This window comes from Humulus lupulus, chromosome 4 (genome assembly GCF_963169125.1).
Source record: "Humulus lupulus chromosome 4, drHumLupu1.1, whole genome shotgun sequence".
NCBI lineage: Eukaryota > Viridiplantae > Streptophyta > Magnoliopsida > Rosales > Cannabaceae > Humulus > Humulus lupulus.
In genome coordinates this window covers 112,899,538-112,913,320 of record NC_084796.1, presented here as the reverse complement: position 1 = coordinate 112,913,320, position 13,783 = coordinate 112,899,538, and positions in this window count along the sequence as shown.

Sequence of the window (13,783 nt, the reverse complement as noted above, 5' to 3'; positions counted from 1 at the left end):
CTACCACTCCTCCTCCAAGAGTAAACACTGATCTAGAAGTCGATTTCCGACTATCTCTGTCTAATTGAAAATCAGAATCAGTGCAACCAATGGGGTTCAAGTCTCCAGCTAAATATACAAGCATATGATCTCTAGTATTTCTAAGATACTTGAGAATATTCTTCACTGCAGTCCAATGACTCAATCTAGGATTGGATTGATAACGGCTGACTATCCCTACTGCATAACAAATATCAGGTCTTGTACACAACATGGCGTACATCAGACTACCTACCACTGAGGCATAGGGATATTGTCTCATGTCTTCCTCTTCCTAAGGTGTTTTGGGACACTGCAACTTGGAAAGGAATACTCCAGAATGGGTTGGCATATCGCCCTTTTTGGAGTTTTGCATATTAAAGCGTTCTAGGACCTTATCAATATAAGTTGCTTGAGACAGTGCCAAAGTTTTGTTCTGTCTATCTCTAAGAATCTTAATGCTCGGAACATACTTGGCTTCTCCCAAATATTTCATTTGGAATTGTTTAGCTAACTAGTTCTTTACCTTTGATAATGATGTTACATCATTCCCAATCAGTAATATATCATCAACGTAAAGAATGAGGAATACTACTATACCATCTTTGATCTGTTTATAGACACAAGGTTCGTCAACGTTTTGTTCAAAACCAAATGTTTTAATTGTGTCATCAAATCTAAGATTCCAAGATCTAGAAGCTTGTTTGAATCCATAAATGGACCTAAGAAGCTTGTAAACCTTTTGCTCTTGACCTTTTAATTCGAACCCTTCTGTTTGAGACATGTAAATGGTTTCGTCAAGGTAGCCATTCAGAAAAGTTGTTTTGACATCCATTTGCCAAATCTCATAAACCATGCACGCAGTTATGGACAAGAGTATACGAATGGCCTCTAGCATGGCTAGAGGAGAAAAGGTTTCTTCATAGTCAACCCCTTCTTTCTGTGTGTAACCTTTGGCTACAAGCCTTGCTTTGAAAGTCTCTACTTTCCCATCCGCTCCTCTTTTCTTCTTGAATATCCACTTGCAACCAATGGGTTTGATATTCTCAGGTGGATCTTCAAGAACCCAGACATAATTGGAATACATTGATTCCATTTCTAGGTCCATGGCTTCTTGCCATTTGTCCTTGTTAGAATCATTCATTGCATCCTTAAATGTCAATGGATCGTCTTTGTTTGTGTCAGACACAGGCATTTGAACTTCGTGTTCAGAGCGTGTGGGTTGCTTACTAACCCTCCCACTACGACGAGGTTCTATACTATTCTGACTAGAACTAGCAGTTTCCTCTTGTCATTTTTCATTGTTTGTTGCTAGTGACTTTGCAACTTCATTTGAGACCATCTCCTCCAGAATAACCTTACCGCGAGGTTTGTGGTTATTAACATAGTCATGTTCAAGAAAAGTTGCATTTGTCAATACAAATGTTTTATTTTCTTTTGGACTATAGAAAATTCCACCTCTAGTCTCTTTTGAATATACCACAAACAAGCACACTTCAGAGCATGATTCCAACTTCCCGGTGTTTCCTTTAAGCATGTGTGCAGGACACCCCCAAATTTGAAATTGGTGTAAACTAGGTTTACAACCATTCAATAATTCTATGGGTGTCTTTTGGATAGACTTAGATGGAACAACATTCAATATGTATAGAGCACATTGAATCGCATAGCCCCATAATGACAGTGGTAATGATGAGAAACTCATCATTAATCTAACCATATCTAATAATGTTCTATTCCGTCTTTCTAAAACACCATTTTGATGTGGCATTCCAGGTGTTGTGAGTTGGGATTGAATGCCATACTCCTGCAGATGATCCTCGAATTCAAAATCCAAGTACTCTCCTCCTCGATCAAATCGAAGAGCTTTTAGTGATTTACCTAATTGCTTTTCAACCTCTGCTTGAAATTCTTTGAACTTTCCAAAAGTTTCATATTTTCTTTGCATTAAGTATAGGTAACCATGTCTTGAATAATCGTCAATGAAAGTGACGAAGTATTCATAACCTCCTCTTGCTTGTACATTAAGTGGACCGCAAACATCCGTATGTACTAGCTGAAGTGGTTCTATGGCTCTTGAACCTTTAGCAGAGAAAAGTCTCTTGGTCATTTTTCCTTCTAGATAGGATTCACAAACAGGGAGAGATCCAATAGATAGTTCTCTTAAAGGACTATCATTTACAAGCCTATTTATTCTGTCTAGACCAATATGACCCAATCTCAAGTGCCACAGATATGTTTCACTATCAGAATCAGTCTTTTGTCGTTTAATAGATCTAGGATTAGCTATTTTAAATAATTCAGAATTATAAACAAATTTCTCTTTAGCTTGCAGTTTATAAAGCCCATCGATAGATTTTTCAGAACATATCTTAAAACCATATCTTGAAATAACAATTGAATTATTATTAAAAGAAATTTTAAAATTTTGTTCATGCAACATAGAAACATAAATTAAGTTTCTAGAATATCCAGGAATATAATAAACGTTCTGTAAAATAAGAAATTTATTCTTCTCAAATTCCAAACGAGTTGTTCCAACTACTGCTGCAGAGACAATCTGACCACTACCTACCCTCATAGTCACCTCTCCATCAGCAAGCTTCCTCGTCGAACTAAGAATCTGTAGAGAAAAAAAAACATGGTTAGTGGCTCCTGAATCTACTATCCAAGATGAGGAATTTTCTTCCGCTAAACAAGCTTCTAGCACAAGTAAATCAAATTTACCTTTCTTTTTCTCTTTGAGGTCAGCGAGATACTTTGGACAGTTTCTCTTCCAGTGACCATCTTCTCCACAGTGAAAGCAAGTCCCTTTTGGGGTCTTCTTTTTGGAGCTTTTAGTGTTCTTGTTCTCTTTGCCTTTGGATGACTTTTTAGGCTTCTTTGTATTCTTGTCTTTCTCCTTGTCCTTGCCATTTCCATTTTTTCTCTTTTTCGTTTTAGCCTTTGAAGAGGATGGGTTAAAATCAGCAACATTTGCTTCTCCTTCTTTCTCAAAACCTTTGTTAAGAGATTCATAAGTTTGCAACTCATTCAACAATTGTGTCATGTTATATGATAATTTGTTCATGACATAATTGGTGTGAAACCTTCAAAAGCTGGGGAAAGCGATTCAAGTATAATGCTTACTTGAGTCCTTTCATCAATGATTGCCCCATGGATAATGGCATCATGCATTATATTGATCATGTCTAATACATGTTCTCTGATAGAAACTCATTTCTTCATTTTATTGGTCGTGTAGGATCTGGTGGCCTCATGCTTGCACTGGTCTGAATGCTGCCCCATCATATCTTGAAGGGTATCCCAAATCTCATAAGCATTTTCAGTGTTCTCAAACTTCTTTCTGAGCACATCGCACATACTCGCAAGAATATAACACTTTGCTTTGTTGTTTGATAAGATCTAATTATCATACTTTTCCCTTGCAGTTTTGGCAGCAGTAGCGGGAGGGACTTCAGGACATTCCTCAGTCAAGTCAAATTTGTGGTTCTCACATATCAATACCATGTTCAAGTTTGATTTCCATTTCACGTAGTTTTCACCAGTCAACTTTTCATTAGCAAGTAAAGAAGATACAAAATTTGAGTTAGACATTATTGCTGAAAATAAATAAATAAACAAAATGAATTTATGCATATAAAAAATATCAGTCATTTTTGGAATAGTAAACGTAATGCATGAATGCAACAATTAAAGAACACATAAAAAATAATTACTAATTCCACGATTAATTAATTTGAACAATAATGGACCAGCTTAGGGTAGGTCAGACTAATTCCAAATTAATTTTGAGACAAATTCTCAAATTTATAAGTGAAAACTTAAATCAATATTTCTCTTTTGACTTATAAACAACCGCTTGTTTAGTCAAGAATACTGTAACTCCCTCAACTCCAAGGACCGTTACGGTGTGCCTTATAAACAGTGCTAAACTCGCTAATCGATTCATTTGGCCAAAATCGTGTAACTAAGTATGATTAGCGGTTTAGGGATTAAGAATTTTGGTTATGATATAACGTTTCATTAGAATGTTTACTATATACATTAGGATCCCAAAAATATAATTTAAAGGTCTATTACAAGAAAATATTTACAACCAGCCGATCTAAGCGGCAAAACAGGGTTTAACCCTAGTTCCTCTTCAAACCTCGGCCGTGGTGGTCGAGCAGCTGCATATGTACATATCATCACCTAAGCTCTCCAACTCAAGGATGGTACATCTTTCTTTTGCCTTTACCTACACCACATAGCATCCGTGAGCCGAAGCCCAGCAAGAAAACTCAATATGCTCATGAACAGTAATAACATGTCATCAAATCATAAGGTACACGCCTAGCAAATATAGCCCTATTCAAGCAGGGAAATAAGTTCACGTAATGATGAATATACAACATCAACTGATGATCATAATAATCATCCTGGGCTTTTAGCCCCAAATAGAAGAGTGACAATTGTAATAGTCACTAAGGTGGGTTCTGTTCCCATTAACCATGTGACGATAGGGTCACCGGGGCTTTGTAGATAAGTGATCATTTCACTAGCTTAAACAAGATAGGTTTTTTATTAACTAGTCACCAATATAACCTACCGCATGACCACAGAGTCATAACCATGGGATTTCGCTCCTTAGCCATGTGACAAATAGTCACCTAAGCCTTTGGCCATGGCTCTGAGTAACTAGTTCTAGACTACTCAAGCGCTTATAATTTTCATCGACCTTAGGGTCGGTCTAGCTTCAATGCTCCCAGAGTCATCCAACGTTGATATCGATTAGATCTAATCTTTTATCAACCCTGCGTTCACGACGCCTATGCCGTTTCTGACTCTCAGGTCAGTAATACGCGACTAGTGCCAACCCTGACTAGTCAGTGCCATACACAAGTAAGAAATGCTACCAAACATATATCATATGTCAAATATCTGAATACAGGTCATTCAGCATGCTTACTTAACCATTGCTAACATAATTAGGACCTGCATAAACACAAAGGCTCAAGCTCTAAACAATCTCATATTCAATATTCATAGCATGCCCTAATCACATGTTTCTCGTGCAACACATGCATTACATTTAAACATCCAACATGCATCAAGAATAACCATGCATGTCATATTTAGACATCCAACATGCATCAAGAATAATCATGCATGTCACATACATAGGGTGCAGTTTTCTTACCTTTGGTCCAAGTACAGGTTACCAATAAACGAGCCACAAGCACAATCGTGATTCCAAGCCTCTAGTGATAACCTAGTCACAACCATAAACAGTGATCCAATGAGTTCAAGTTCTAAAACAATTCCCGGAACAAAAACCTAGCCTCTGATACAACTAATCCCACTAAACCAGGTAGTAGGAATGATCCCGAGGCCTAAGGTTTGAGTTCCCAAGCTTAAAACTGTTGGTTTTTATAGATCAAATCAGAGATTATATGCAACGGAACAAAAATAAAAATTGTTAATTTAACCCCACAATATTTCTAGATCTACTTCTTCACATACATATATATATATATTGAATCAAAGATATGAATAGAAAATTACCTCAAGTCCTTCCTTCCTGCTATCTTTTTGTATGGCAAAAATCCTTGAGATCTCACACCAAGATCTTCCAAAATGTTCTCAACACACAAAGAACGAGTGTGGGCTCACTATACAAAATAATAGGAAAAATCTATTTATCAGATGTTCTCAACACATGAGATCTGATAAAGTTTGGACCTAAGTTTGTGAAGAACAGTGACCTATGCTTGTAGCACTGTTCTCTTTTTCTCAGAGAGATTTCACGATATTTATCTATCTCTGAAAAGTATCGTTCTGAAAAACTTATATCCTCTTTTTAATATATCCAATATATTAAAAATAAAATATTAGTTATTTTAAACAATTTGAATATAACTAATCAAGTATCAGATTATGTTTAAATAATAATATTTTAATCATATTACAATATCTCATTATTTATTTAATATTTAATTAACTAAAATTGTGGAACCAAGAAACTACCAATTAGCTTCTTATGCGTGTAGCACAATGACTGTGCACTGTGCTACACATGTACCACATGCCAGGGAAGCATGTGATTTTTCCCAATTTTTTCTTATTATTTAAATACCAAAAATCCCAAAAATAAATTAATTCTTAATTAATTAATTACACATAATTATACAATAATTATGTTTGATGCATAGAAAAATATTTTACTTATCAAATAAGTCCTTTTGCCCATTTTTGTATTTACCTTTGTCAGTGTTTGTTTGAGCCATTTCGGGGACCATGGACCTATAACATTAAGCTCCAATAAATTGAAACTAAATAATTAAACTCTTTAATTATAATAGTTAATTTATTAATTCTGATATTTCTCCACTATAAATTCAGAATTGCACTCTTTATGTTATAGATATACTTTTACAGAAATCTTATCTTAAGTCGTCCATTGATATAACCATCTTTCAATAGTTCAACCCTCTAATTAATTAGTTCATAAATTAGAATGGATGAATTACCATTTTACCTTTCTAATTTACTTCTTATTCCTTAAGTACCATTAATTCACTAGTGAATAATTAATCTATAATCAAATTATAGATTTGAGCTCAAAATCATTCAGTTCCATAATTAACCCCTAAGGGAACTAATATACGATCCGTTAGGAAAGATTAGATTCTGTATTGTTGATACATGTTCCCAGCCATCCATGATATTAAATCTCCAAAATAAAAGTCATTAGCCTCATTCTATGAAAAGACCTTAACGAATGAGTCAAAAGATTTAATAAACATGAACAGGAGTTCATGAACACTCAAGATTTAGGTTGATCTATAAATGATCATCAGTTATGATATGAATTACAAGTCTTTATTGTTAAATGGTTTTTGGATAAAGACTTTTATTCATATCGGTCCATGTCATATATAATCATATTATATAAAGCACATTTACCGAGATGTCTTACCACATCAATAATCGGAATCTAGATTATTTGTATCATCATGATACTCAGCAAACCGTACTTACAACCCCTTATTAAAGAATTCCTTAACTTTAATTTGTTGTTGTTGATTATTTTTATTCATTCATGTAATCTTAATTCTCTCGTACTAATACAAGATTACATCCTCAATAATGAATATGGAATTTTTGTGATATTTACAAAATTATTCAAACAATAATTTAATAATCCAAATATAACAATAATAATAAACCATTGTATTTATTTATTCACGGAAATAACAAATGTCTTTTACATGCTTTTAGGACATACTCCTAACACTCTCCCACTTGTACTTAAAGCAAGTGAGGCATTTCTCTCAATCCCATATTACGTACATGACCCTCGAATTGCTTTGGAGGAGGCGTCTTCGTAAACGGGTCTGCCAGGTTGTGTTCTGATGCGATTTTCAGAATGGACACATCTCCTCTATGTACGATTTCTCTGACTAAGTAGTATTTGCGCTCTATATGCTTTCCCCTCTTGTGGCTTCTTGGTTCTTTTGAATTAGCCACTGCTCCACTGTTGTCACAGTAAATAAGAAGTGGTTTCTCCACTTTTGGAACCATTTCCAGATCCGTGTAGAACTTTTTCAGCCAAATTGCTTCTTTAGCTGCTTCATAAGTTGCTATGTATTCAGCTTCCATGGTTGAATCAGCTATACTGGATTGCTTAATGCTTCTCCAGACAACTGCTCCACCACCAAGAGAGAAAACTGACCCAGAAGTAGACTTTCTACTATCTTTGTCAGATTGAAAATCTGAGTCAGTGTATCCAGTAGGTTCAAGGTCACTACCCGAATATACTAGAATATAGTTCCTCGTTCTCCTGAGATACTTGAGAATATGTTTCACTTCAATCCAGTGTTCCAAACCTGGATTTGACTGATAATGACTGACAATCCCTACTGTATAACATATGTCAGGTCTAGTACATAACATTGCATACATTAGGCTCCCTACAGCTGATGCATAGGGATACTTTCTCATGTCTTCTTGCTCTTGTGGTGTCTTTGGACACTGATCTTTGCAAAGAGTAATTCCATGTCTGGTCGGCAATTGACCCTTTTTGGAATTTTCCATAGAGAATCTTTCAAGCACTTTATCAATATAATTTGTTTGTGAAAGTGCTAGGAGCTTGTTCTTTCTATCTCTTAGAATTTTAATGCCTAGAAATAGCTCGCTTCTCCCAAATCTTTCATTTGGAATTTGTCAGCCAACCATTTCATTACATTTGATAATGTATCTACATTATTCCCAATAAGTAGGATATCATCAACATAAAGAACTTAGAAAACCACAACTTTTCCTTTGATGTATTTATAAACACATGCTTCGTCAACATTTTGTTCAAAGCCGTATGTTTTGATAGTTTCATCAAATGTTAAGTTCCAAGATCTTGATGCTTGTTTCAATCCATAAATGGATTTCAACAACTTGCATACCTTTTGATCTTGATCCTTCTTAATAAACCCTTCTGGTTGTTCCATATATATGGTTTCATCAAGTTGGCCATTCAGAAAGGCTGTCTTGACGTCCATTTGTCATATCTTGTAATCATAGATGGCAGCTATGGATAAAAGTATGTGAATTGACTTAAGCATGGCCACAAGAGAAAATGTTTCTTCATAGTCTACACCCTCTCTCTGTGTGTATCCTTTGGCCACAAGCCTTGCTTTATAGGTCTCTACCTTTCCATCTGCACCCCTTTTCTTCTTATAGATCCGTTTACATCCAATGGCATTAACATTGTCAGGTAGATCTACAAGTTCCCAGACTGAAGCAGAATACATTGATTCCATTTCTCGATTCATGGCAGCTTGCCACTTATCACCATCAGGGTCTTCCATTACTTCTTTAAAAGTCAATGGATCGTCCTTTTCAGTATCTGATACAAGAACGTGTGCCTCATGTTCGTAGCGAATAGGTTGTCTCACAATTATCCCACTACAACGTTGCACAGGTATTTCCTTTTCAGGAATTGTGATTTCTTTGGTTGTTTTATCATTAACTGATGAAGAAGATGGAAATGAATTTTTATCTGTCATTAGTTCCTCTAAAACTACTTTTCTCCGAGGTTTAAAATCATTCACATAGTCGTGTTCTAAAAAGATTGCATTCGTCGAAACAAATACCTTTTGATCAGTTGGACTATAGAAATATCTGCCTCTTGTTTCTAGAGCATAGCCTACAAATATACACACTTCAAACCTTGAATCCAGTTTTCCAGATTTAGGTCTTAGCACATGAGCAGGACAACCCCAAATATGGAAATGTTGTAAACTAGGTTTATTTCCATTCCATAGTTCTAGTGGTGTCTTTGTCACAACTTTGGAGGGAACTACATTCAAAATGTAATTAGCCGTTTGAAGTGCATATCCCCAAAATGATAAGGGAAGTGGAGAGTAGCTTAACATAGACCTGACCATGTCCAACAGGATCCGGTTTCTTCTCTCTGAAACTCTATTTTGTTGTGGTGTTCCAGGTGCTATGAGTTGGGATAGAATACCATGCTCCAGCAAGAAATCTTTGAATTCAGAATCCAAATATTCACCACCACGATCAGATCGGAGTGTCTTTAAAGATTTACCTAATTGCTTCTCAGCTAAGGCTTTGAAGTCTTTAAACCTGTCAAAAGTTTCTGAGTTCTTAAGCACTAGGTAAACATGACCGTATATTGAATAGTCGTTAGTGAATGTGACAAAATATTCATAACCACCTTGAGCTTGGATGTTAATTGGACCACATACATCACTATGTATAAGCTCTAGTGGTTCTTTGGCTCTATTTCCTTTCGAAGTGAAAGGTCGTTTAGTCAATTTTCCTTCTAAACATGATTCACAAACCGGTAGGGTTCCAACTCTCAGTTCCCTCAAAGGTCCATCTTTAGTTAACAGATTTATCCTATCCAGACTAATATGACCTAATCTTAAGTGCCAAAGATACGTGTCATTTTCTTTAGAAACCTTTTGTCTTTTGTTACTTTGTGGTTTAGCTACTTTGAATAATTCATAATTATTGAGCAATTTTTCAATTGGATTAAGCATGTACAGTCCGTCTCTTTGTTTCTCATGACAAATATTGTTCCCATTCTTTGAAATAAAAATCATATTATTATAAAAAGAAATGCCAAAATTGTGTTCATGTAACAAAGATAAACGAACTGTTCCACATGCTTTAGCTGAAACAAGTGCTCCACTTCCCACTCTCATAGTCATCTCTCCTTGCTCCAACTGCTTTGTGGACTCAAGCATCTACAAACATGGTTAGTGGAACCAGAATCAACTATCCATGATAGTTTGTCTTATTCCACCATACAAGCTTCGAGTACAAGTAAATCTAATTTACCTTTCTTTTTCTCTTTCAGCTCGGCGAGATACTTTCGACAATTTCTCTTCCAATGACCATCGACATCACAATGGAAACACTTTCCTTTTGGTGCCTTTTGTTTGGGGTCATTGTTCTTTTTGTTCTCGGGTGCCTTGGATGACTTCTTTTCCTTTTTCAGATTGTCCTTTTTAGGTTTGCAGTCATTGTTATTGCCTTTCCTTTTCTTCTTAGAAGAAGATGGTTTTGCTTCAGCAACATTTGCTTCAGCCTGACTTGAGATCGTCTTGTTTAAAGACTCAAAAGTTTGTAATTCATTCAGCAATTGTGTCATGTTAAATTCTAATTTATTCATGAGTGAATGTTGAAAAAGCAGGAGTTAAAGACTCAAGTATAATGCTTACTTGTGTCTTTTCATCCATGACTGCTTCGTGCGTCTCAGCTTCATGTAGTACACTGATCATGTTCAAAACATGCTCACGCACTGATTGACCTTTCTTCATCTTAGCATTCATGTAGGTTCTAGTAGCCTCATGACGACTTTGATCAGATGGGCGCCCAAACATTTCCTTAAGACATTCTAGTATCTCAAAAACGGTTTCCATGGATTCATGCTTTGTTCGTAAGACATCACTCATGCTTACAAGCATATAACACTTAGCTTTGTTATTAGATTGAATCCATGCATCAAATTTGTCCTGAACATGTTTCGAGGCAGTGGCGCCAAACTCTTCAGGACATCCCTCATTTAGGACAAACTTATGGTTTTCGCTAACCAACAACAGATTCATATTTGATTTCCATTTTATGAAGTTATCACCAGTTAATTTTTCTTGTGCGATTAAAGCAGTGATGGGATTTTCAGAGATAGACATATTCTGAATAAAAAAATACAAATATTATTATTATATTTAGAAAAATAAATATCAAAGTTTCAAAAATTAAACATGATGCACGAGCACAATTAAAACACATAAAATAAAGAGTAATTTCCACGATAAAACTTTCTAACAATTAAAGTGCCGCCTTCGGGTCGGTCAAATTAATATAGAGAATTTATAAGACATTCTTATCTTTATTGTTTAAAGCTTAAAATAACTCTTTATTTTCTCTTTTAAACATTAAAGTATCGCTTAGTTTGGTCAAGTTATGACTATCCACTGCAAAAGCTTAATCATAACTTTGTGAGTGTAACCCATTATTTCGGAGTTCATGACTTAACTTAGGACATGCCGCCTTAGGGTCGGTCAAACGTAAAATACATCATTAGTTCCTATCTTTGTAAGAAATATAACCTTGCTATTGATATGTCTAGACACCTTCCTTAGGGGGACGAAAACAAAGCCGTCGCGAGGCGCTATTCATATCTCACGGTGTTATATTAATAAAGGAGACCATGGATTATGTTGAGTTATCAACCCTCTCCCACTCACTATTTTGAAATAAGTGTTTTTAACCTAATTAATTAAAAATTAATTATAGATTCTTTAAACTTTATGAATATAATAAAAATTGGAAAGAAAGCAAGTTTCTAGGTCCCAATCCAATTTTAAATTACCAATTATGTTCATCTAAACTTTACTAAAAAAACAAATTTTAAAATAAAGTTGGTTTAAATAAATTTAAGTCATAAAGACTTAAAACCAGTGTGATATTTTACCAAGTTTTCAAAAATAAAACTAAGTAATTTATATGCAATTGGTTTCACAAAACAAATCATATAAACATATAAGACAATCCTAATAATCATGTTTCTACTAATGAGATGCATGATTATGAATGTGTGGGATTTTATGTATGGCACAAAATGCATGAGCATGTTATCAATCACATGAAAAAAATTATTTAAATAAATAAATAAACAATAAATGTTGAACCGGGTGCTTTTGGGTATTTCTAATTTTACAACCTCTTTATAAAACTAAAAAATAAAATAAAACTGCCTTGATCTCCATCGGGCTTCTTTACTTTATTTTCGATAGGATATGTGTCGTCGGTCCATAATAATAATAAGAAAACAATTTTATAATTATTTTGATTGATTAAAAAAAAACTTTTAAATAATCATTATTTTATTTTCCTTTTTAATTAAATTAACTTTTAATAAAAACTGAAATAAATTAAAATAAAATATGTTATTAAAAAAACTTAAATAATTTTTTTTAAATTGTTAGGATAACAAAATTATCACATTATTTAAATATCAAATTTCTAATAAATAGGATATTTAACATTTTAAAATTTAAAAAACATAACAGAATAATTTCATAAAAATTAAAAAAAAAAATTATGGACCAACAAGACGGGGACACGTGGCACCATTTGGTGCTGCCAGGGGCATTTTGTACGGAACCGTACGGATCCATACGGACCCGTCTGTACGGACGTCCGTACGACGTCCCCGGCAGCTAGGGCTGTGCAGAAATTTTTACAACCTGCCCAACCCGAATAATCTGCCCAAACCAACCCGAAAAAACCGCCAAAAAATGCATCCCGAATAAACCGACCAAAATTTAAACCGTCCAATATAACCCGACCCGCCCAATTAAGAACTTATTATTAATTTATTATTTTTAATACATTTAAATAAATATATTAAATTTATATATATATACTTAATTAAATTTATATTTGTAATTGGACTTTGGACTATATTAATTTTCTTTTTTATTTTAATGATATATGTTTGTTACTTTGTTTAATATTTTTAATGTTGATGCAATTATTAATATATTGCCAATTAATATATAAGAAATTTTTTTCAAATAAATATATAAATTAATTAAGTTTTATTTTATTTTTTTACTATAAATTTAAAATATTGTTTTAAACTTAAAAAGATAAACTTCACACTATTATTACTAGTATTTAAAAGAAAAGAAAAAACTAAAAAAAAATTAAAAATAAAAAATACCACTTCGGTTTGGGCAGGTTAATCCGACCAACCCACCTAGCCCGCTCAAAAAAAATATCACTTCGGTTTGGGCGGGTTGACCCGACCAACCCGCCCAAACTATTGGACGGGTTAAATTTATTTTTTTCTTAATTGGGCAAGTTACGGGTCCACTTTTGCTAACCCGATTATGACATTGGACGAGTAAAAATGCCTTGTAACCCGACCAACCAGCCCAATGATCAGCCCTACCGGCAGCGGCTCGGAGGGCGGCCTCGGAGGAACGGTGGTAGAATTCTGAATCCTGGGCTCCGTTCTGACTTTTGTGTGATCAAAAACCAAATAAAATTACACAAATCCTATGCCCTTTAATGGCTTACACAATGATCTAATCATAAACAAATCCTAACCCAAAAACACCATATCATTAACGATTCAACATTCTCATGCATTCAATCATATTAAGCCATCCATTCATTCATCAAAAATAAATAAATGCATAAAATTAAACCCACACATATTCAATATATATATATGTGAAGATGGCTC